The sequence below is a fragment of the Triturus cristatus genome, chromosome 7 (genome assembly GCF_964204655.1).
Source record: "Triturus cristatus chromosome 7, aTriCri1.1, whole genome shotgun sequence".
Taxonomy (NCBI): Eukaryota; Metazoa; Chordata; class Amphibia; order Caudata; family Salamandridae; genus Triturus; species Triturus cristatus.
In genome coordinates this window covers 1,599,404,679-1,599,427,742 of record NC_140590.1, presented here as the reverse complement: position 1 = coordinate 1,599,427,742, position 23,064 = coordinate 1,599,404,679, and positions in this window count along the sequence as shown.

The following is a 23,064-nucleotide window of genomic DNA, read 5'->3' as shown; positions in this document are numbered from 1 at the left end:
GTTGGGATCAACATTCAAAAATAGGATTATATATTTTGAAGACACACATTTGATCGAGGGGCATTCATGCCAATTATCTTACATCAAAATGAGTGACAGAGTACAACGTTAGATTATGTGACGAATTCTATTCATTACTTACAGTATTTGCACATATATCTGGCATATTGTTTATATGAAATGTATTGCAATAACATATTTTGCACGGCGTAATTTGCACATTTTGTAACCGCGTTATTTTTGCATATATTTATCAGCAGAATTCGCACATATTTAAGTATTAATTTGTCACATATGTCTTGTGTCCATGAATTACCTTGTTGACGCAGTCTATTGTACCCAGCTAGCATCTCAAAATGAGTTTTCGCATTTATGCTGTATATTTCTCTATTCTGATTTTTGCTCAGCTTACAGGCATGGGTTTCAGATTTTCCCATCCGATGTTTTAAAATTAACTTTCTGTTTTGAACAGAAGAAAGACTGAACCATGTCAGTGCATTAAGGCACGTAGTAGCTTGTTTATGTTGATTAGCCCACGTGGTACACACAGAGCAAATTTAAAAAACGGCATTACCGGCACTGACTATCTGTGAGCAAGGGCAACCGCCCGAAACGCGTCAGATTTTTGTGCATTTTCGATTAAATAAATAACATCTTGCCTTATTCCTGGGATTCGTGGTGTCTCTGTTCGCCGAGTTGGAGGTGCAGCGTCATCGAGGTTGTTGAATATATATATATATATATATATATATATGTATGTATATATGTATATATATATATATGTATATATATATATATATATATATATATATATATGAAAAATGACAAGCCCACAGATGCGACATCCTCTCATGCTGACACTTTATTGGGTCTGTGTGTTGCAACTCTTAACCTTACGCGTTTCGGCGTGCCTTGTTCACAGGTGAGTTAAATATTTATTTTTCTCAGCCCCTGCTTGACGAATCCCCCCGAGACTTTCAGAGTAGGAGCGGAGCGGAGCGCCCCACCTATTTTGAAAATTTCGCGAGGATTCGTCAATCGGCGTCAAAGTTATTCAAAATAGAATGTTGCGGATTTCCTATGGAAACACGGTCCTAACTATAACTATCTACTGGCGACCGCCAGTAGATAATATATATACATATATATATATATACTCTTAACCTTACGCGTTTCGGCGCGCATGCGCCTTGTTCACAGGTGAGTTAAATAAAGTCCTAGTGGTCAGTGGCCCATCGATAAGACCACATTACCTAAGATGCACCAATATTCAATTTTTGTAGCAAGGAAAGTCCTCTGTGTTTCACTATGCACTCGGGTAAAAAAAGTAAAAGCACAGTGCTATTTGCTGCCACACACAAAAATTAGCTTTTACTTTTTTTTACCCGAGTGCATCACAGAGGACTTTCCTTGCTACAAAATTTGAATAATGTGGTCTTATTGATGGGCCACTGACCACTGGGACTTTATTTAACTAACCTGTGAACAAGGCGCATGCATGCCGAAACGCGTAAGGTTAAGAGTTGCAACTGCCTCACACAGACCCAATAAAGTGTCAGCATGAGAGGATGTCGCATCTGTGGGCTCTTCATTTTTTGTATTGTTTCTAACAGGATTCTCCGTTCCTGTCTAAAGAGCCTGCCCTGCAGCGTTGGCGGCCCCGGTAAAATGGAGAAACTGGTGTATATATATATATATATATATGATTTCCAAAGTCCTTCACAATGCACAATAATGCAAGCAGCAGGAACAGACCACTCCGTGGCTACAAAATAAAGTGCTTTATTCTTCTAACAGCAGCATGACGCGTTTCGACCGGGGAACCCGGTCTTGATCACAAGATATATATATATATATATCCATTCACCAAGGTGCCCCGGATCATGAGAACGCCACTCCACGAAGATGGATTCAAATCCTTTATTGGCCAAATCACGGTACACAGCCCCAACTGATATGAGTACCTGACGCGTTTCGTTGCAACATGCAACTTCTTCATAGGGAGAGGGGAACATGCAAAACCCGGTCTGTACTTCAAACTGCTCTTAACTTTGCGCTTTTTCCCATGATGCAATAGTTTTCCAGTAAACTGTATGCTGGGGCTTGAAGTACCAATTATTCCCTTCCAGTAGGGTCCGTTTATGCTGCCACAATGTTTTTAACCCCAATGTTTCATTTAAAAAGTTCATAACCCTTCAGTGGGCTTCAGGGCTGCTCTCGTGATTATATTACGGCGATCCATCGCGCTGGCAGGCGGCTGCATTAACAGCCTCACAGACCTGAGTTGATTTTCAGGCGGTGCATCCACCGCGGCTCGGAGCCTGCCGCGTATAAATCCATTCATTCGGGGCACCTTGGTGATTGGATATATATATATATATATATATATATATATATATATATATATATATATATATATATATATATGTATATATATATATATATTTAAAAACCATAACAAATTGTCCAGACCAAAATTGAACAGACCATTTAATTACACATAAAAAGTAAACTATATAAACTATTACATTTTACTAAAAATATATTACATGTTACAAACATTACTAAATGAAAATAAAAGATTTTATGCACAGAAACATCAGAATAATATACACTTAGATAATATAAACAGAACTTTAACATTGTAGGAATAATACATATACTATTCCCACTCCAGTCTGTGTAACAGTAGGAAAAGCGTTGGCCTTAGGAGGAGTAACATTTACTATTCTCACTCCAGTCTGTGCAACAGTAGGGAAAGTGTTGGACTCAGCTGGGATACAAATTACTAGTCCCACTCCAGTGAGTGTAACAGTAGGGAAAGTGTTGGATTGCAGATGGGGAAAATGTACTATTCCCACTCCAGTCGGTGCAACAGTAGGGAAAGAGTTAAACTCAGGAGGGATAACAATTTACTAGTCCCACTCCAGTCTGAGCAACAATAGGGAAAGCGTCAGACTCAGGAGAGGGTACAAATTACTAGTTGGTGCAACAGTAGGGAAAGTGTTGCATTGCGGGAGGGTAACATTAACCATTCCCATTCCAGTCTGTGCAACAACAGTAGGGAAAGGGTTGGACTCAGTAGGGGTAACCAGTTACTATTCCCACTCCAGTCTGTGCAACAGTAGAAAAAGCATTGGATTGCGGAGGGGTGAAATTTAATATTCCCACTCCAGTCTGTGCAACAGTAGAGTGAGTAGTTCACTTCAAACAAATACAATATTTTAACAACTATATTAAATAACAAGAAATATAAATATTTAAATATAATATATATATAAAAATTAAAAATAAAATAAAAACAATTACATATTTATTACAATGTTTATTAAATATTTTGAATTAAAACAAACATTAATAATATAATTAAAATACCACACTATAGGGCCGATTACGATATCGAAATGCGCCGGTCGGTTTCCTTTCCGACCGCCTCGTTATGATGGAGGAGGTCGGAAAGGAAACTGGCCGGTCATTCTGGCTGGCTGCAGTCAGAATCCGGCCTGTATTCTGAAGGGCGTCTCTTTCTGCCCTTGAGATTACGATCACGGTTTCCAACACAGTTTCTATGCCGGTCTGTCCGACATGGAAACCATGTCGGAAAGCGTATTTGGTGCACTCCCCTGTTGATCCCTGCACCTTGTGGCATGCACCTTGAGGTGCCTGCCACGGGGTGCAGGGATGAACCCCACCTCCCATTTCACTATGGGATCATGTGTTACGGCCGGTTTATGGCCGCAATGCATGCTCCCATAGTGAAATATAGTAATGCGACGAACAGTGTTTGGTCGTATGCTAATGGGGTGGTCGGAACCGCAGACCAGGTGTCGGGCAGAAGTGATTCCGCCAAACATTATAATGAGCCCTATATTCTCACAATCATAACGATCAACAAATATAATGTTATTTACAGTTAAAAAAGCTTAACACAAATAACACATAACATAATAAATGACACACTTTAGAAAATATATATTTATTTTTACATTTATATTAACTTAAATAACTTCCTACCATGTACCTCTACAAACTAAACAACACACACCAAAAATGTATCTTAAAAATTATAATAATTACACATTTTACATATTTAATTCTCAATTAAACAATTAATAGTAATTAATAGGAAGATAATTATATTGAATTAACTTCCCACCTTTATCCCTACTAACGCAACGACACACACCTAATAAATGAATTAAAAAATATCTTATTTATATGAGTTACATAATGAATTGTCAATTAAACAATTAATTAATAATACATTTAATATATTTAATTAACTTCTCACCCTTTATCCCTACAAACTCAACAACGTGCACCTGATAAATAACTTTAAAAATATCTTAATTACACAATGTACATAATAAATTATCAATTAAATAATTATTAACGATTAACATTAATTATTAATTATTATAATTCATTTCCATCACACCCTTTACCCCCACAAAAACCACAATCCACACCAAAAATATAGATGGAAAATTAAATTCATTACACAATTTACATAATTAATTATCAATTAAATAATTAATAATAATTAACAATTAATCATTATTAATTATATTTAAATTACTTCCCACCCTATAGCCCTACACACCCCACAACCTGCACCTAAAACAATAAAAAACATACAATTATAAATAATTCAAATTAATAACAAATGAATAATTAATTAATTATGATTAATTTACTTCCCACCCTGTACTCCTATAAACTACACATCGCTCTACAGCACAAACAAACAATAAACTATTAAATTAAATTGAACAAAACAACAAAAACTGTACAAACATTAGCAATAATTATACAAACAATTTATAACATATACAATTAAGATATAGACTAAAATACATAAAAAATAATTTCAAAACGATATTGTTAACAATAATATTTTTGTAAACAATATTACCAACATAGATATTTTTAACCTCGATATTAACAACATAGATATTTTTAACATTGATATTAGATAGTCTTGTCAACAATATTTTTACTCACAATATTTCTGCATCATGATATTTACAACCCAATATTTTTGCATCTCGATATTTTTGGGGAATATTTTGTCCAAATACTGACTGATCTATTACTATGTCCGGAAGAGTACTGCCTTGGAAACCCGCCATGCAATGTGAATTACCCCTTACATATCTGGTTGATTGATAAGCCCACTTAAAGACCCAGGGCCTGGTTTAGAGATTTGGCAGTAGATTTTCTATCATCCTTTTGGGTAGATTTCTTAAGTCTGCCAAGGTAACAAAGGAAAAATCGCCAAATGTAGAATTCTTTGCAAATGTGTGGAGGAAAATGTGCCAAAGGACAAAGGTTTCGCCACCAAATCAATGTTTGCATAGCTTTAGGAGCCATTTAGTTTAACAAAATCAAAGCAGAAAATTTGCCAATGTCTGTCACTGCTGGTGGAACTCTGCACACTGGAAAAAAAATTGTGCCCTAAACATGCGGGGAACAATCGCCAGCACATTAAGAAGTGCAGATACGTGGCACTGACAACCTTCCATTACTTTGAAGGTTAGTTTCCAGTGTGCACACACACACACACACGCACACACTCACACACACACACACACACAACAACACACACACACACACTCTTCCATTCCTCCACCTCTTTGTTTTTAAACACTAGCCCAAAAAACATTTACACAGATGTACAAAAAGGGAATTCAGATTAGGAAAGCATTCAGTACCATACTAGATAGAGGCTGAAGAAAATATACAAATGCAGACAAAATCAACATTTATCAGTAAGCTAATCCTACATGCCAGAATTATTTACCATGTATACACCATAGTCAAATGAAGAACAACAAATGACTTGATATTTACTTACTTAGTAATTACTAAGGCCTTGAGTTTGTACATATGATTGCTGTAGGATTTGTTCATTTCAGTCCAAGAAGATTATGTTGCCTCTCCTTGTAGTTTTCTCTTTTTGCTTTCCTCTCACAGAACAACGAAAGCTGACAACTCATGCTCAGAAAGCAATAACCAGAACCACACTAATGCTTAGAGGCAACTTTGATTTTGGAGATCAAATAATTTTCTGTGACTACCATCCATTATACTAATCTAAAACCAACAGACAACCTGAAAACAATACATTAGAATCTGCCCTCAACACCCATGACCAACACAAATCTATTAACATCATGCATTAATAATGTTGCATTTATATCATGATTGCAAAAATATTGTTTTTAAATATCACAGCTCAGTATATAGTTTTTTAGTGTTTTGTTTTTATAATACTGCTTTACGTACATTGCTGCTACTACAAGTCTTTGAGGCGTACTTATTTATTACCTATTCTTAAAGCTCATGGGTTTCGGCAATATAGACCGGCTTTTTATTTTCTTCGCATGCTGTCTGAGCCAGCAGTTTGTTATGGAGTGGAGGGATTTTTAAAATGTGCCCTGCGTTGGCGTAATTCTATGAACATTTAGGTAATTATATGTCTGTATTTTATTTTCTGTTATTTATGGTCCCCAAAGAGTTTTAAGAAGTATTGTTTTACTATTGAATTTTATGTGGATGTCAATATGTATTTATGTATGTTTGTGTTTTTTATGGCAAATTCTGGCCAAATAAAGATTTTTCTGATTCTGATTCCAATGTATGTAATATTATTTTTTTCTATATTTTGGTTACATTTATTTTTGTATTTTTTTATGTTTAATGTTATGCAATATGTGAGGACATAAGCCGTACATTGTGGGGGAGTAAGCTTTAGTTAGCTCAGGTAACTGTAACTGTTGAATTTCACTGGTTTTGTACGAGTGAAATATGACCCTAACTATAACGTCCCTGTAACATTTGGTTTTTCTGTGACTTTCTAAGGATTTTTAATTCTATTTGCTGACTACAACATCCCTGTAACCTTTACTTTTTTCAGTGAATTTCTAAGGTTTTTTTAAAAGCTAATTCCTAACTATGTCCCTGTAAGGTTTGTTTTTTCAGTGAATTTCTATGATTTTTTAATTAGTAATCGCATTTGCAGAGTGTTAATGAAAGGAGGCTGGGCCTCCGACCAGCTCTCAGGAATCCCGCTGTGTAGGGCTTAAAGGACGTACCAGGAGGGCTTCTTGGCTCCCAAGGTCCCTCAGGAGTAAAGTGGACTTCATTCCCCAACCAGTAACCAGTAGTGCACCACGAGCCGCGTTTGCAGAGTGGTAGAGAAAGAGGGGGCAAGGCCTCCGAAGACCTCACAGCAATCCCGCTGTGTGGGACTGACTGGAGCTAACAGGAAGAGTAGTTGACCCCCAAGGACGTCCTTGTGGGCCAGCAGGATTGCTGAGAGGTTGTCGGAGGCCACGTCCCTTTTCTCCACCACTGTGCAAACGTGTCTCCTGGTGCACTACTAGTAGGGGGATGAAGTTCCCTTGGCTTCAGAGGGTCCTTGTGGGCCAACTACCCCTCCTGATAACTCCATTAAGTCCCACACAGTGGGTTTGCTGAGAGGTGTTCAGTGGCCACGCCCCCTTTCTCCACCACTCTGCAAACGCACCTCCTGGCACACTTTTAGTTGGGGGATAAAGTCCCTTTGGCTCTTGAGGGCCCTTGGGGGCCAACTATCTCTTCTGTCACCTACCTCCAGGAAGACCCACACAGCTGTATTTCTGAGAGGTTGTCAGAGGCCATGCCTCCTTTCTCCACCACTCTGCAAATGTGCCTCCTCGCACACAACTAGTTGGGAGTAGTAGTAAAGTGGAATTCATTACCCAACCAGAAGCATGCCAGGAGGCTTGTTTGAAAAAAAAGTGGAGAAAGGGGGCATGGCCTCCAAGTCCTCTCATCAATCCCACTGACTGGGACTAGTTGGGGGAAGTAGTCCACTTTAGTCCTGAGGCCCTCAGGTGTAAAGTGGAATTTATTGCCCAACCAGAAGCGCGCCAGGAGGCAAGTTTTCAGAGTGGTGGTGAAGGGGCGTGGCCTCTGGCGACTTGCTGGAGGTTTGATTTTTTTATAAAAAATATATTTAGGGAAGGAGGACTGCGTAATCCCCCTACCCTGGGCCAGTCTTTTATGAAATGGGGAGGGGGGCTGCGTGGCCTCCCTCTACGGGCCGATTATGGCTTCAGGAACTGCATCCCCCGGGGCCCGGCCTTTTCCTTTTTTTTCAATTTTTTTAAATAAAGGAAGTGGGGCGTGTGGCCCCTTTCCCTGGGCCAATTTTGGCCCCGGGGCCTTCCCTTTATTTTTATTATGGGAGGTGGGCTGCACGGCCCGCTCCCCATACCTATTTCGGCCACGGGGATCCCATCCCCGGGGGCCAGACCTTCATGATTTTTTTAAAAAATAGGGAGCGGGGGCCAGCGCAGCCCCCCACTCCTTGGACCGATATCAGCCTAGGGACCCCATACCCCGGGGCATGGCCACGTTGTTAGCGACTGCAGGGGGAGCCTCAAGGCCCCCGCGGTCCCTTTCTTGCTTTCTGCGGGAGCCGGCATTGCTTTTGGACAGAGGGAGCTGCAAATATGCCTCTGCCCAGAAGCAGTTCTGCTCCTCTTCATGGAAACAAGAGCATTTTTAATGCTCTTGCTTCCATGAAGCGGAGCAGTGTTTGCTATGGTTTAGCAGGAGAAGTGTTCCTTCCACGCCATAGCAAACTGCAATGTCCCAGGGGTGGGCACCCCGGGACATTGCTGGAGCCAGCCCTGGGGGTGGCGGTCCCCAGGGCCATGTAGGGCTCCTCCTTTGCTGCATAAGCCCCAGTGAGGTAGTGGTCCACGGGGCCGGGAGTCCGCAATGGACCCCCTTAATTACTGTATTTTCTGCCATGGGGTGGTGGCGGTCCCCGGGCTGCGTGAGGGGCAGAGTCCCCTGCATATTATGATTTATTTTAACCCCGGGGTGTGGAGGTCTGGGGCCTCCCCCGCATTTTTTAAAAATAATTGAAGTTTGTGACCCGGGGAGGTGGTGATCCCTGGGGCAGCCGCTCCCCCATATATAATTATGTTACTGCCCTGGGGAGGAAGCCGTCCCCGGGGCTGCGGGGGAGGCCATAGGGCCTTCATGCGTTATTTTATATTATCATGTGTGCACTGGGGAGGTGGCGGTCCCTGGGGCAGCGAGGTAGCAATGAGGCCCCCTGCTTTTAATCATAACACTGCCTCGGGGAGGTGGCAGTCCACAGAATTTTGAATAACCCAAGGAGGGGGGCCCCGCCGTGTGCTCCAGCTTTATTTTTATGATGCCCCCGGGACTTGGCCCACCCGGGGGTTAGTCTAAAGCAAACACGGGAGCCCGCGCTTGGTTTTAAAAAATTGCAGCTAATTCGCTTTTAGGCTGTGGCGTGGTCCCAGGGGGAACCCAATACCATGGCCTGGAGGTCAGGGTATTCCTACCCTGCCCCCTTTTCTTTATTTCCACTTATTTTGGGGGACTCTGTGAAGCCGAGTCCCAAAATGGCTGCCAACACCACCCACTACGCCGGCCACACGCTTGACCCAGTCTTCTCATCCAGCAAATACGTCACCTTCAGCCACTCCACCAATCTCCAGTGGACTGACCACAGCTGCGTCCACTTCAGCTTCAGTAAAACGACGACCCACCACCACCCTCAACAAGCCCCCCGCAGGAGCTGGAACAAGATCACCGGCGACCAGCTCACCACCTTCCTCAGCCAGAACCCCCCCACCAGCTCAACGGACCCCAACAAAGCCGCCAACAACCTCACACAGTGGATCACCAACTGCGCAGACGCCCTCGCACCACTGAAGAAGAACCCCCCCAGCAGACGCGGCAGCAAGAAAGCCTCCTGGTTCACCGATGAGCTCATCACCTCCAAGAAGAACTGCCGCTCCCTGGAGAACACCTGGCGCACCAACCAGACCACAGACAACATGACGGCCCTCAAACACGCCACCCGCAAACACCACCAACTGATCCATGCCACAAAGAAGACAGCCTTCAAGGAACGACTGGACAACAACACCCACAACAGCAAGGAACTCTTCAGCATCGTCAAAGAGCTCTCCAACCCCAACGCCGGAAACAATTACATCACTCCCTCGCAAGACCTCCGTGACTCCCTCGCAGCCTTCTTCCACGACAAGATCGCCAACATTCACAACAGCTTCGGCCCACCAACCACGAACCCCACCACCGAACCGATGCCCCCCACCGCCACCCTCCGCACCTGGACCCCAGCACCAAAGACACAACACGCACAATGAACACCATCCACTCCGGATCCCCTACGGACCCCTGCCCACACCATATCTTCAACACGGCCGACCACATCATCGCACCCCACCTCCACAACATCATCAACGCCTCCTTCAACACCGCCACCTTCCCGGAGTGCTGGAAACACGCCGAGATCAGTGCCCTGCTGAAGAAACCAACTGCAGACCCCTCCGACCTCAAGAACTACCGCCCCATCTCGCACCTCCCGTTTCCTGCCAAAGTCATCGAGAAGACCGTCAACAGACAGCTAGCCGCCTTCCTCGAGACCAACGGATCCCTCGACCACTCGCAATCCGGCTTCCGAGCCAACCACAGCACGGAGACCGCCCTCATCGCAGCCACAGACGACATCAGATCCCTAATGGACAACGGGGAAACTGCGGCCCTCATCCTCCTGGACCTCTCCGCAGCGTTCGACACTGTCTGCCACCTCACCCTGGTACAGCGCCTGAACAACACCGGCATCCAGGAGAAGGCCCTGGAGTGGATCACCTCATTCCTCGCCAGAAGAACCCAGAGAGTCCGCCTCCCCCCGTTCCGGTCAGCGGCCACCGAAGTCATCTGCGGCGTTCCACAAGGGTCATCACTCAGCCCCACCCTCTTCAACGTCTACATGAGCCCCCTCGCATCCATCGCACGTCAACACAACCTCAAGATCATCACCTACGCTGACGACACCCAGCTGATCCTCTCCCTCACCAGCGACCCGGACGCCGCCAGAGCCAGCCTACACGAAGGGATGAAAGACGTCGCCGAATGGATGAAGAACAGCCGCCTGAAACTGAACTCAGACAAGACGGAGGTCCTCATCCTGGGATCATCACCCTCCGCCTGGGATGACTCCTGGTGGCCCCCCGCCCTGGGAGCCACCCCCAAGCCACCGGACTACGCACGCAACCTAGGCTTCATCCTGGACTCCTACCTCTCGATGACCAGACAAGTCAACGCCGTCTCGTCTTCATGCTTCAACACCCTGCGCATGCTTCGAAAGATCTTCCGGTGGATCCCCACCGAGACCAGGAAGACGGTCACCCAGGCCCTCGTCACCAGTCGGCTGGACTACGGGAACGCCCTCTACGCCGGCACCGCCGCCAAACTCCAGAAGAAACTCCAACGGATCCAGAACGCCTCAGCACGACTCATCCTGGACATCCCCCGACACAGCCACATCTCCGGACACCTGAGAGACCTGCACTGGCTCCCCGTCAACAAAAGAATCACGTTCCGACTCCTCACCCACGCACACAAGGCCCTCCACGACCTGGGCCCCAAGTTCCTCAACAGCCGCCTGACCTTCCACAAGCCCACCCGCCAGCTCCGCTCCGCCAGCCTCGCTCTCGCCACCGTCCCCCGCATCCGCAGAGCCACCGCCGGAGGAAGATCCTTCTCCTACCTGGCAGCCAAGACATGGAACTCCCTCCCCATCCACCTCCGGACAACGCAAGACCATCTCGCCTTCAGGAAGCAACTCAAGACCTGGCTGTTCGAGCAGTAGCGTTTTCCCCCCAGCGCCTTGAGACCCTCCGGGTGAGCAGTGCGCTATACAAATGCCTATGATTGATTGATTGATTGAACACTTCCTGCACAAGCTCATCTTTTTTCGCGAGCGCTTCTCTACCAGAGCACGGACCACAACGTGGAGAAAAATCTTTTTTATTTTTGCAGATTCAAACGTGCAAGTGCATATTCCATTGTAAGCAAGTGCCCAGCCTGACGCGTTTTGACTGCCCATCGGCAGTCTTGATCACATGACGCTCTGGACCTATCAATGCATATATATAGTGTCAAAATTAAAGCACATGATACAAATATTAAAATTAGTTCAAGACGGAGTGCAAACATAGAAACAGGCCTGTTTTTTAAAAATAAAGACCAAACCAATCAATGTATTACTGATCGCGTTTTCTTGTTTGTGCTACTAACTGCAGAATGAAAGCTTAGTGCTTCTAGGTTCATAACTCAGAAACAGAAATCATCCAAATTCGTATAATTGAAATTAAAATATCACAAAAATACAACTTATAGCATAGTGCTAATTTTCTAGTTATACTAACTGATATGCATAAAATTCAGGCCTATTGACAACATTAGTTTTGCACTCCTAGAATTTGTCTGTTAGCATCACTACTATACAAAAATGTGCAAAATGTGTAAAAAAGTGCAAGCGTGAAAGTGCTTAGTTACATAAAAAATATATACAATTAAATACATGGCAGCTTTTAGCAGACGTCCCCTGTATCGTCTCATATTCTGATCCCTTGACATGCTTAGTAGTTGTAAACAAACAAGTCCCAATCTCCAGACTATACTGTTTGCAGCATCTATTGAGAAAAAAAACGTGTTTTTTGATTTAGCGACCCACTAATTTTATATTTAGCAGCACAAACTTGAGATATCATATATTTAGAATTTAGAATTTTCATTGTGGACCAGTGTCCAAAATTCTTATGTAGAACTGGTGTTATAATGTTTAAAAACTGTCAGGAGCCCCGTAAAACCCAATAAAACCGATGGAAGCCCCAGATAAAACTCAGGAAAACCAAAACCCCACCAGATAAAAACATCACCACACCAGTTCATGTATATTGTTAAACCACAGTAAAAAACATAGATATAGCAGCCATTGGACTAAAGTGCATACAGTTCCATAAAATAATGATGTTTAAATAGATAAAATCCCAGAGCTCAAAAACTGGTAATATCCTCCACTAAAACCAGATAAAACCTAGGAAAACCCAGATTAAAACCCAGCTGAAGCAGGAATAAAAACCAATTTAAAAGCAAACCTGAGATTTATGATTACATTCATTGTTACCGTCCCCAACAACAACATTCATAAAAAAATGTGCAGATCATCACTATTGTTGAAGCCATTTGGCATTTTGGTGTCAAGTAACATAATCAATTCTGATTCCACTTGTCTCAATCTTTTTTCTCTATTACCCCCTCTGATGTTTTTGGGTACTGAGCTGATAACATAATATCTGAGGTCATTAAGATTGTTGTTATGTGCTAGTTTGAGATGCCGCGCCACAGGATAATTAGGATCTGAATTAACCACCGCTCTAAAATGTTGCAGAATCCTGTTAAAAACTTGCAGTTTTGTGCTGCCCACATATAATAATTTGCAAGTGCATTCTAAAAAAAAAACTGCATGATCCGTTCTGCAAGTATAATGTCCTTGTATTTTGACAGGATCAGAGCTAAAGGCAGTGACATATTCTGAAACATTTTTTCCAAATTTACAAGCGCGACATGAGCTGCACTTAAAGAAACCTGATCTAGCTGCCAAGTATTGGAAATACTAACCTCAAGACTGTTTCTTACAAGTGCATCCCTCATCGAGGGCGCCCTTCTAAACGTTAAAGTGGGAAGTTCTGGCAATATTCGTGACATAGTTATATCTGACAGAAAAATCGGCCAGTTTTTGTATAGAATCTTGCGAGCTTGTCTTTCCTGTTTACAGAAATTGGTTATCAATCTGATGTTATCAACTGATTCAACAGTAATGGTGTCAGTGTCATCATTAGTCTGCCTAAATGGTGTATGAATCTCAGGTATTGCAGGAGGATGAATATCACTGATAACACTGTTTGCCTTATCACAAGCTATTTTTAAATATGTGGCCTTGTATCCTCTATTTAAAAATCTTTCAAAAGCTTCACCCTGGCAATTTTTAAGATCATCATCATGACTACAGATACGTTTAATTCTTAGAAATTCTCCATAGGGAATACTACGAATAAGATGGTGGGATTTAAGCTATTTGCATGGAGCACAGAATTTTCAAGCCGTTAACTTTCTGTGCAACCTAGTATGAATCGTGTCTTCCCTTATATAGATTTCAACATCCAAAAATTGTACCTTCACATTACTAATATCAGATGTGAACTTGAGATTCAATGTATTGTCATTAATTGCATCTACAAAGTTATTAGCTGTCTCAATAGAGCCCTTCCAAATCAGACAAACGTCGTCAATGAATCTCCACCAGTGGAGAACATGCTGGTCAAAAATAACTTTGTGGGTGGTCCTTAGGACATGTTCCTCCCACCAGCCCATGTGTAAACACGCGTAGCTAGGGGAGAAGCATGCCCCCATCGCCACTCCACGCAGCTGTTGGAAAACTTCCTTGTAAAACCGGAAGTAGTTGTGTGTTAAGCAAATATCTATAATTTTTACAAGCATTTTGTTGTGTTCGTACATGTGAATACTCCTTTTCTCCAAATAATAGTGAACTGCATTTGTACCATCACTATGATGAATACTGGTATATAACGAACTGATGTCCATCACTATTAAATAGATGTCATCCTTCCATTTGACTTTCTTTAATTTACTCAAAAAGTGTCCGGTATCCCTGATAAATGATGGCAGACTTTCCACAAATTTGTGTAAAAAGTGATCAACATATTTCGACATAGCTTCCAATAGGCTTTTCTGTGCCGAAATGATTGGTCTGCCTGGGACTGATACCACATTTTTGTGCACCTTAGGAATAAAGTACAAAATGGGAGTCATAGGATGGGCATTTTTTAAAAAGCTGTATTCGTTTTTAGTTAATAGACCCACATGTTTCCATTGTGCCAATTCAGCGAATACGTCGTCTTTGTTCTGTCTTAGTTCCTGGAAGCTAGCTTTTCTGTAGCAACTGATATAATTGAGATGATGCCAAGCTTCTTCCATATACAATGTTCTCGGCCACAGCACAATGTTCCTGCCCTGATGAGCCTTATTAATGATAACTTCCGTATGTTTTTGTAATTTTTGGATGAGGTTTGTGTACTGTATTTCTGAATGTTTGCAATGTCTATTTTGTTGCATGACAGTACAATTCAACTTTTTTAAATCCTCAACCATACAGTCATTAAACACGTCAATTGCATGCCTTGGCATCATTGGGATAAAGGTAGATGAAGGCTTGAATGGGCTAATGGCTGGAGTATTGCAGATAATGCCTGCTTCATGTAGGTTCTCCTGTGTAGAATTCCTGCTATGTCATTGTCATTAGCCAAAGATTGTGAAGCTACCATAGTGCCAACATCTGCAGCTTGTAGATTTGAACAAAGCCCTTGAGTAGGTCTAGTTTGGAATGCAATACTTGATGCATTTTTAATTTGAAAATGCTTTCTCAATTGCAGTTTGCGAATAAATTTAAAAACATCTACTCTCGTTTGTGTGTATTTAAAACAATTAGTGGGACAGTACGACAAACCAAGAGCCAGCAATTGTTTTTCTGCAATTGATAAAGTTATTTCAGATAAATTAATCACACTATTATCAACAACATCCTTTGGTATCTTATTCATTTCTTGTTGTTGAAGCTTTTCTTGCCTCTCCCTCAGTAGTTTGAGTTTCCGCCTCTGTTTTCTCCGTTGGTTCCTTCTGCTCCTTGTTTCTGCGCTTGATTGCGTGGTCTTAGAGTTTGCCGGCGGTCTTCTACTAAAAAAGTAAGCTCCTCTCCTGGTGCAAAATTGGTAGGTATTTGAGGTATCTTTCGTCCCACACTGTCATCAGATTCAATGCTACTGTCCACACTACTAATTTCCACAGAGGAGAAATTACAATCAGCTTGCATGATAGCTGTTGATGCGCTATTTTTACTACTACCATCATTTGCTAGCGCTCGGCGCTTTATGTTATCAAGGTTTTTTGAGAATATAAAAACGCATCCTGTCTCATAGTCGCGTTTATCTTTTGCGAATTTGTAGATCTTTCTTTCTTTTATAATTTCTTCATTTTTTTTAGCCTTGTTTCTATTTCCTCCCGTCCTTTCTTTATTTGTTCTTTGTGTTCATTGGTTTCCAACAGAGCATTGATATCTTCTATTTCCTTGAGTATTCCAACTCGGTCAATCTCAGCGTATTTGATAAAAATTGATACCATATTCATTGAGGCATCTAAGTTATTTGTCGCCCACTCCTTCAGCATCATGGGGTTTGGATTTTCGAAAGAGGGCGCAATCATCACCCTCAAACCCCGCGGGACTCTTCCAACCTCTTTGTACTTTTCTAACGATTTCTTTTCCCACCATTTTGTCATTTCAGTACGGTGGAGTTTTTCTAGCTTCTTTAGTAAGGTCTTAGAATCATTGTTAATACTTGGATTACTGGTTTGGTTAACACGTATTACAACGACTTCTGCTATGTTAGAGAATAGGGTGTCTGCTGCCGCTTCACGGTCCTTGAGCGCGTCTGCTGTCGATAACATGATTATTCAAATAATCTGCATTCAATCTTTATAATCCCAAACATTTCTTCAGCTTGGTTTGCCCAATTGGCTCCACTGTCCCTTCCACCTGCAATATTCAAGTTTTCAGCCCGACGAGCTGCTTACCGTTCGGAACAGCGATTCCGGTACCTTCAGCATCCTCCGACTCCTCGGGTCCTTACGCTGAATCCTCTCGGTAAAACCTAGCTCCGACTCTCAGCATGGAACTGCGGGGGTCTGGTTTCGGCGAATACCCCTTCCGGGTTTAGCAACAGGTCACTTCCGTGATATTGGCTGTATGCCTGCCAGCCACAACATGAAGGGAGGGTCCGTAATAACGAAGACAGCGTGCTTCGTTAAAATCACACGGTAACCACAGTCCTGAAACGATACTTTTCCCGATCCAAAGCAGGTACGGACCACAACGTGGAGAAAAATCTTTTTTATTTTTGCAGATTCAAACGTGCAATTGCATATTCCATTGTAAGCAAGTGCCCAGCCTGACGCGTTTCGTCCCCATACCCACGCTCTGAAGGGCTGGGGACGGTGCGAACCCCTACGGCACCCCATTGGGGGTCTGCGCCGTACCCAGGCCCTCAGAGCGTTGGTACGGGTCGTACCACGCGTACCCCCACATCACCCCAACAATGCTGGTACGGCCTGTACCAAGGCCATTAGAACGTGGGTACGGGCCGTACCGCCATTGTCGGGGTGACGTAGTGGTGGGCGTGGTACGGCCCGTACCCACGCTCTTAAGGCCTGGGGAAGGTACGTACCCAGGCCTGCAAACCGTGGGTACGGGAATGTACGGAGCGTACCCCCACCCGTGTATGCATGCAGCGTACCAACTCTCCACCCGTGTATGTACGGACCGTACCCCCACCCGTGTATGCATGCAGCGTACCAACTCCCCACCCGTGTATGTACGGACCGTACCCCCACCCGTGTATGCATGCAGCGTACCAACTCCCCACCCGTGTATGTACGGACCGTCCCCCCACCCGTGTATGAATGGAGCGTACCCACACACCACCAGTGTATGTACGGAGCGTACCCACACCCGTGTATGAATGGAGCGTACCTCCAACCGTGTATGAATGGAGCGTAATCCCACCCCACCCATGTATGTACAGACCGTACCCCCACCCCACCAGTGTATGTACGGACCGTACCCCCACCCGTGTATGCATGCAGCGTACCAACTCCCCACCCGTGTATGTACGGACCGTCCCCCCACCCGTGTATGAATGGAGCGTACCCACACACCACCAGTGTATGTAAGGAGCGTACCCACACCCGTGTATGAATGGAGCGTACCCCCAACCGTGTATGAATGGAGCGTACCCCCACCCCACCCGTGTATGTACGGACCGTACCCCCACCCCACCAGTGTATGTACGGACCGTACCCCCACCCGTGTATGCATGCAGCGTACCAACTCCCCACCCGTGTATGTACGGACCATCCCCCCACCCGTGTATGAATGGAGCGTACCCACACACCACCAGTGTATGTACAGAGCGTACCCACACCCGTGTATGAATGAAGCGTACCCCCAACCGTGTATGAATGGAGCATACCCCCACCTCACCCGTGTATGTACGGACCGTACCCCCACCCCACCAGTGTATGTACGGACCGTACCCCCACCCGTGTATGCATGCAGTGTACCAACTCCCCACCCGTGTATGTACGGACCGTACCCCCACCCCACCAGTGTATGTATGGAGCGTACCCACACCCGTGTATGTCCCGATCGTACATGCCCAGACATAGGAGGGGTGTGTGCAGAGTCCTCCCAGCAGTGCCCAGACACAGGAGGGGTGTGTGCAAAGTCCTCCCAGCAGTGCCCAGACACAGGAGGGGTGTGTGCAGAGTCCTCCCAGCAGTGCCCAGACACAGGAGGGGTGTGTGCAGAGTCCTCCCAGCAGTGCCCAGACATAGGAGGGGTGTGTGCCTATCACTCCCAGCAGTGCCCAGACATAGGAGGGGTGTGTGCAGAGTCCTCCCAGCAGTGCCCAGACACAGGAGGGGTGTGTGCAGAGTCCTTCTAGCAGTGCCCAGACACAGGAGGGGGGTGTGCAGAGTCCTCCCAGCAGTGCCCAGACACAGGAGGGGTGTGTGCAGAGTCCTCCCAGCAGTGCCCAGACACAGGAGGGGTGTGTGCAGAGTCCTCCCAGCAGTGCCCAGACACAGTAGGGGTGTGTGCAGAGTCCCCCAGCAGTGCCCAGACATAGGAGGGGTGTGTGCAGAGTCCTCCCAGCAGTGCCCAGACATAGGAGGGGTGTGTGCCTATCACTCCCAGCAGTGCCCAGACATAGGAGGGGTGTGTGCCTATCACTCCCAGCAGTGCCCAGACACAGGAGGGGTGTGTGCAGAGTCCTCCCAGCAGTGCCCAGACACAGGAGGGGTGTGTGCAGAGTCCTCCCAGCAGTGCCCAGACATAGGAGGGGTGTGTGCCTATCACTCCCAGCAGTGCCCAGACATAGGAGGGGTGTGTGCCTATCACTCCCAGCAGTGCCCAGACACAGGAGGGGTGTGTGCAGAGTCCCCCAGCTGTGCCCATGGAAAGAAAGGGGTTGAGTACACACAGATACAATGGCCACAATTGTCAGTCAGGTGCTCAAAGACCCAGCAGAACACGAAACACATGTGTGCGAGGCTGGGAGTACACACATGCATAGTGCGGAAAAGGGAACATGTACACATGAAGTCCTGTCAATATACTCCACTCACAAGTACAGTGACCCCCAAGGATGACACAAATGATGCAGGTGGAGACCTTGGCCAGCATGCATGGCCAAAGTTGAAGGGGTCCGTCACACACCCAGCAAATGTAGACACAGCACTGCACAAATGTCTTCACAACACCCTGCAGGGAAGATGTCAGGGTCCACAGAGGAAGGTACACACCTTGGGACAATGTCACCATGCAGTAACAGCTTACATGAGCAAAGTTTGATAGCAAATACCGTGTGATGGCACACAGATAACAGGGTCCACCCCACGAACAGCACACTACAACATATCCCAGACACCTAACACATTATCGCCACCCCAAATCATGGAGCAGCACCACCAACAGCAATGCCAGAAAAGCAGTAGTGTGCCAAGGAAAATAAAATAGCTTTATTTAGCAATGTTCTAAAATGAATTGTACGAAGAGTTCAAAATGCACAAGGCCCATAGGGCAGTCCATAGTTCCAATCCAGGTGGGGGACACATTGGGATGCGTGTCCCCTAGCTTGCCTGCACAGTTCAGACTACCTTGTCATCCACAGGGGGGAGGGGCATCATATGGGGGGGAAGGACCAGGCACCGCAGGGACAGAAGGGGCAAGGGTAGGAGTTGTGGGTGCAGGGACGGACGACTCCAACACAGGGGGTGGGGCAGCGCCAAAGGTGGATTGGAGCACGGCGCTGCACACTACTGCCAGGTCGCCCAGCATCTCCCCTGCACCCGAAGGAACCACAGGCCCCAAGGAGGGGGGGGGGTCACAGGGATGGGTCGCAGCCCCGGGGAGGGTGTGGACAGGGGGGGACTCAACCACCCTGACCGGGGACTCCTTTGACCGCTTGCGGGGTGGTGTCACATTGGGGCTCAGGGACAGAGCGGCCATGAAGGAGTCTTTGTTGGAATCCTGGCCAGGAGAGCTGAGGGGAGTGGATTTGGAGGGTGGTGGTCGTGAGGAATGTGGACTCCCACTCTGACTCTGTGTCTTCTGTTTCCCCCCCGACCCAGTGGGTGTGCCTACTTCACCCTGTGTGTGCGTGCCAGGAGGTGTGCGCTTTGCCTTCCCTGGTGGTGTGGTGCCTGTGTCTGGTGGTGTGCGTGCATGGCTACGTCTGGGTGTGCTTTGGACAGGCATGGGTGTGGGAAGTGTGGATGCTGCAGGGGTAGGGGGGGGGCGTAGCGCTGCAGGAGACCCAATGCTGCAGTCAGTGTCGAGTCTATGAACCTCAGCAAGTTGCGTTGGTCAGACTGCGCAGCTGAAATGCCCTCCATGTATGCCTCCATCTGGTTGAGCACTTGGCTGTGGCCATGGGGGACATTAAGCATCGCAGTCTGACCAACCTGCAACTGCCGCAGGATGTCCACAGACTCTGCATTGGTGGCAGCAGTGGAGACAGGGGCAGGGGGTGCGGTGCCTGGCAAGAAGGAGACACGTGGTGACCTAGCACGGCGGGAAGGGACACGAGCAAGTGGGAGGCCGGTGATCGGAATGGAGGGGGCGGGTAGTGATGGAGTGCTGGTGTCAGCTGTGGGAGCAGCCTCCACCCCCTCAGAGTGCTCAGCCTCGGACCCGTCTGCGTCATAGTCGGTGGTGGTTTGACTGGACAGGTCCTCCGCTGCACTCCCGTCGGCCTCCGTGCCACTCGATGTGCCAGACAACTCTGCACTGCTGGCACTGGTGCTCGCTCCCTCCTCACGGTCCGTGCCAGTGTCTCCCTCGTAGTCCCCCGACGATGCTGTGGGCAAGGTGAAGAGACAGGAGAAATCAGACACCTGTATACATATGTCACATGAGTCAACTCTACATAGGTCACAGTGCATAGCCTGAAAAGCTACAAGAGTAACATCTACAATACAAGGTGCATATGTAGTCCCTGCAACACACAGTTTGTTGACCCACCATGCCACTGTTAAAATATGGAGAGCATGACACAATAGCAAATAACTTGATATCAAATTGTACAGAGGAGCCAGGCTCTGGGGACAATCTAGCACAGCATCAGCGACACACAGCGTAGCCAAGAAAGGGATGAGCAGGAACCATGTCTAGCAACTCTTGGGACATGCTACAAAGGTAATACTGAAAACCATGGCCAACATGACTGGGGCACTGCACCTTGAGTGTTTGGCCACACAAACATCACACACTGGCCAGACCGAGCAAGGAGACTTCAGGTTTGGACATGTAGGCCTTGCCCGCACCAACCCCCCCCCCTACCTGAGACAATGTGATTGAGACAGAGGAAGTACTTACACCTCTTAGTCTGGGATGAAAACACATGGCCTGCAATTAATCCTGATCGCACACAAACTACCCCTGGTGCGCCTGTCCACATATATCACTGACAAACAACCATCATCAGATAGTTGTACCAAGACACACAGGCACTGGCCCCTGTGAGTATGCACCAGCTAATTTAAGTCACCCTGTACAGTGGACACATGTAGCACAGTATACGTGAATACAAATGAGGCCATGGTACTATGCCACAGGGCCCAAACTCTGCTGAAGACACCGAGAATGTCCATATTGTCTGATGACACACATGATACCTAGGAAAAGGTGCCCCAGGGGACTGTAGTGGCCACACTACTCCATGGCCCTGGATGGATATGACTGGAACACAAGCCACCATCCCTGCACTATGCACATCTCACACTCAAGCACATCATGTCAGAGGGCACAACATTCGACATGCAGGCAGTAAGGCAGTACACATGAAACACACACTCCCATGTCGGGACTCAGCATCAGTGCCAACTAACATGGACCCCACAATGACAGAACTGGCCAGGGCACAGGCAACGTGCAAACACCTGTTACACACCACCCCCACACATGATGCTGCAAGCATTGGGCACTTGGAGTAACTGCCAGCCTAGATGACCTTGTGCAAGAGTGACTACACACAGACCAGGGAACACATGGCAAGGAGGGGAAGGGAGGAAGAACAGCACCGCTTTACTTTGGGGAACAGGATATGCACTGCACATTTAAACCCTGGCAGTGTATCCATGCAACTGCGCACTTCCAAAAGCTGGTCACACACAACAAACACACATGTACCTACCCCCTTCCTGCCGCTGCTTCTCCGCTAGGCGCCTATCCAAGTCAGGGAAGACCACCGCCAGCACACGCTTATGGATGTGGGTCAGACGGCGGCGCCCATGGTTTTTGTGGCTCACAGGTGAGTCCCCCAGCAGGACCCGTGCGATCCTCCGCGTCCAGCACCGGATGTCCTGCCAGCGTTTCCTCACCTGGGCTAGGCGCCGCTTCCGACCCTCCGTCCTCCTCACGGCACTGACGGCTTGCTTCCAGATCTCCCCCTTGGCACAGACACCTACCTGTGAGGATGCAAAAGTGACAATACATCAATCCACCTCATCAATGATACAGAGACACATATATTACAAATCATGCATGTTTGAACTGGCCATAGTATGCAGCCAACTCATTGCACCTTTGTCATAGTGACATCCTCCTCCTGGGAATGGGCAAATGGAGTAGGTGCCATTGAAAGTACACAGGTGGCATGAGGGGTGCAACACAATCAATGATGCAGGCTCACACTGTGCATCCCAAGCTACAACAGGAATCTGAACAGTACCCCTAAGCAGTCACATGCCCCAGCCCACTTACGCCACCTCAGCAGAGTACACAGACACACACAGGCACTGAACAATCACCTGGCATTGGCAACTGCCGCTACAAACCTCACTCTGCACATGTGCCACTAGACTGGGGGTGTCACAGATGTGGTGCTGTCTCGGCACGGCAGACATCCAGCACAGCTCCCTGCTCACATCAGATGGGCAGGGTGTATCCATCCCACATGCAGCTGGGGTGCAACACTCCACATATGCACACACCCACATGACAGGGGACTCACACACACACACCAAGTA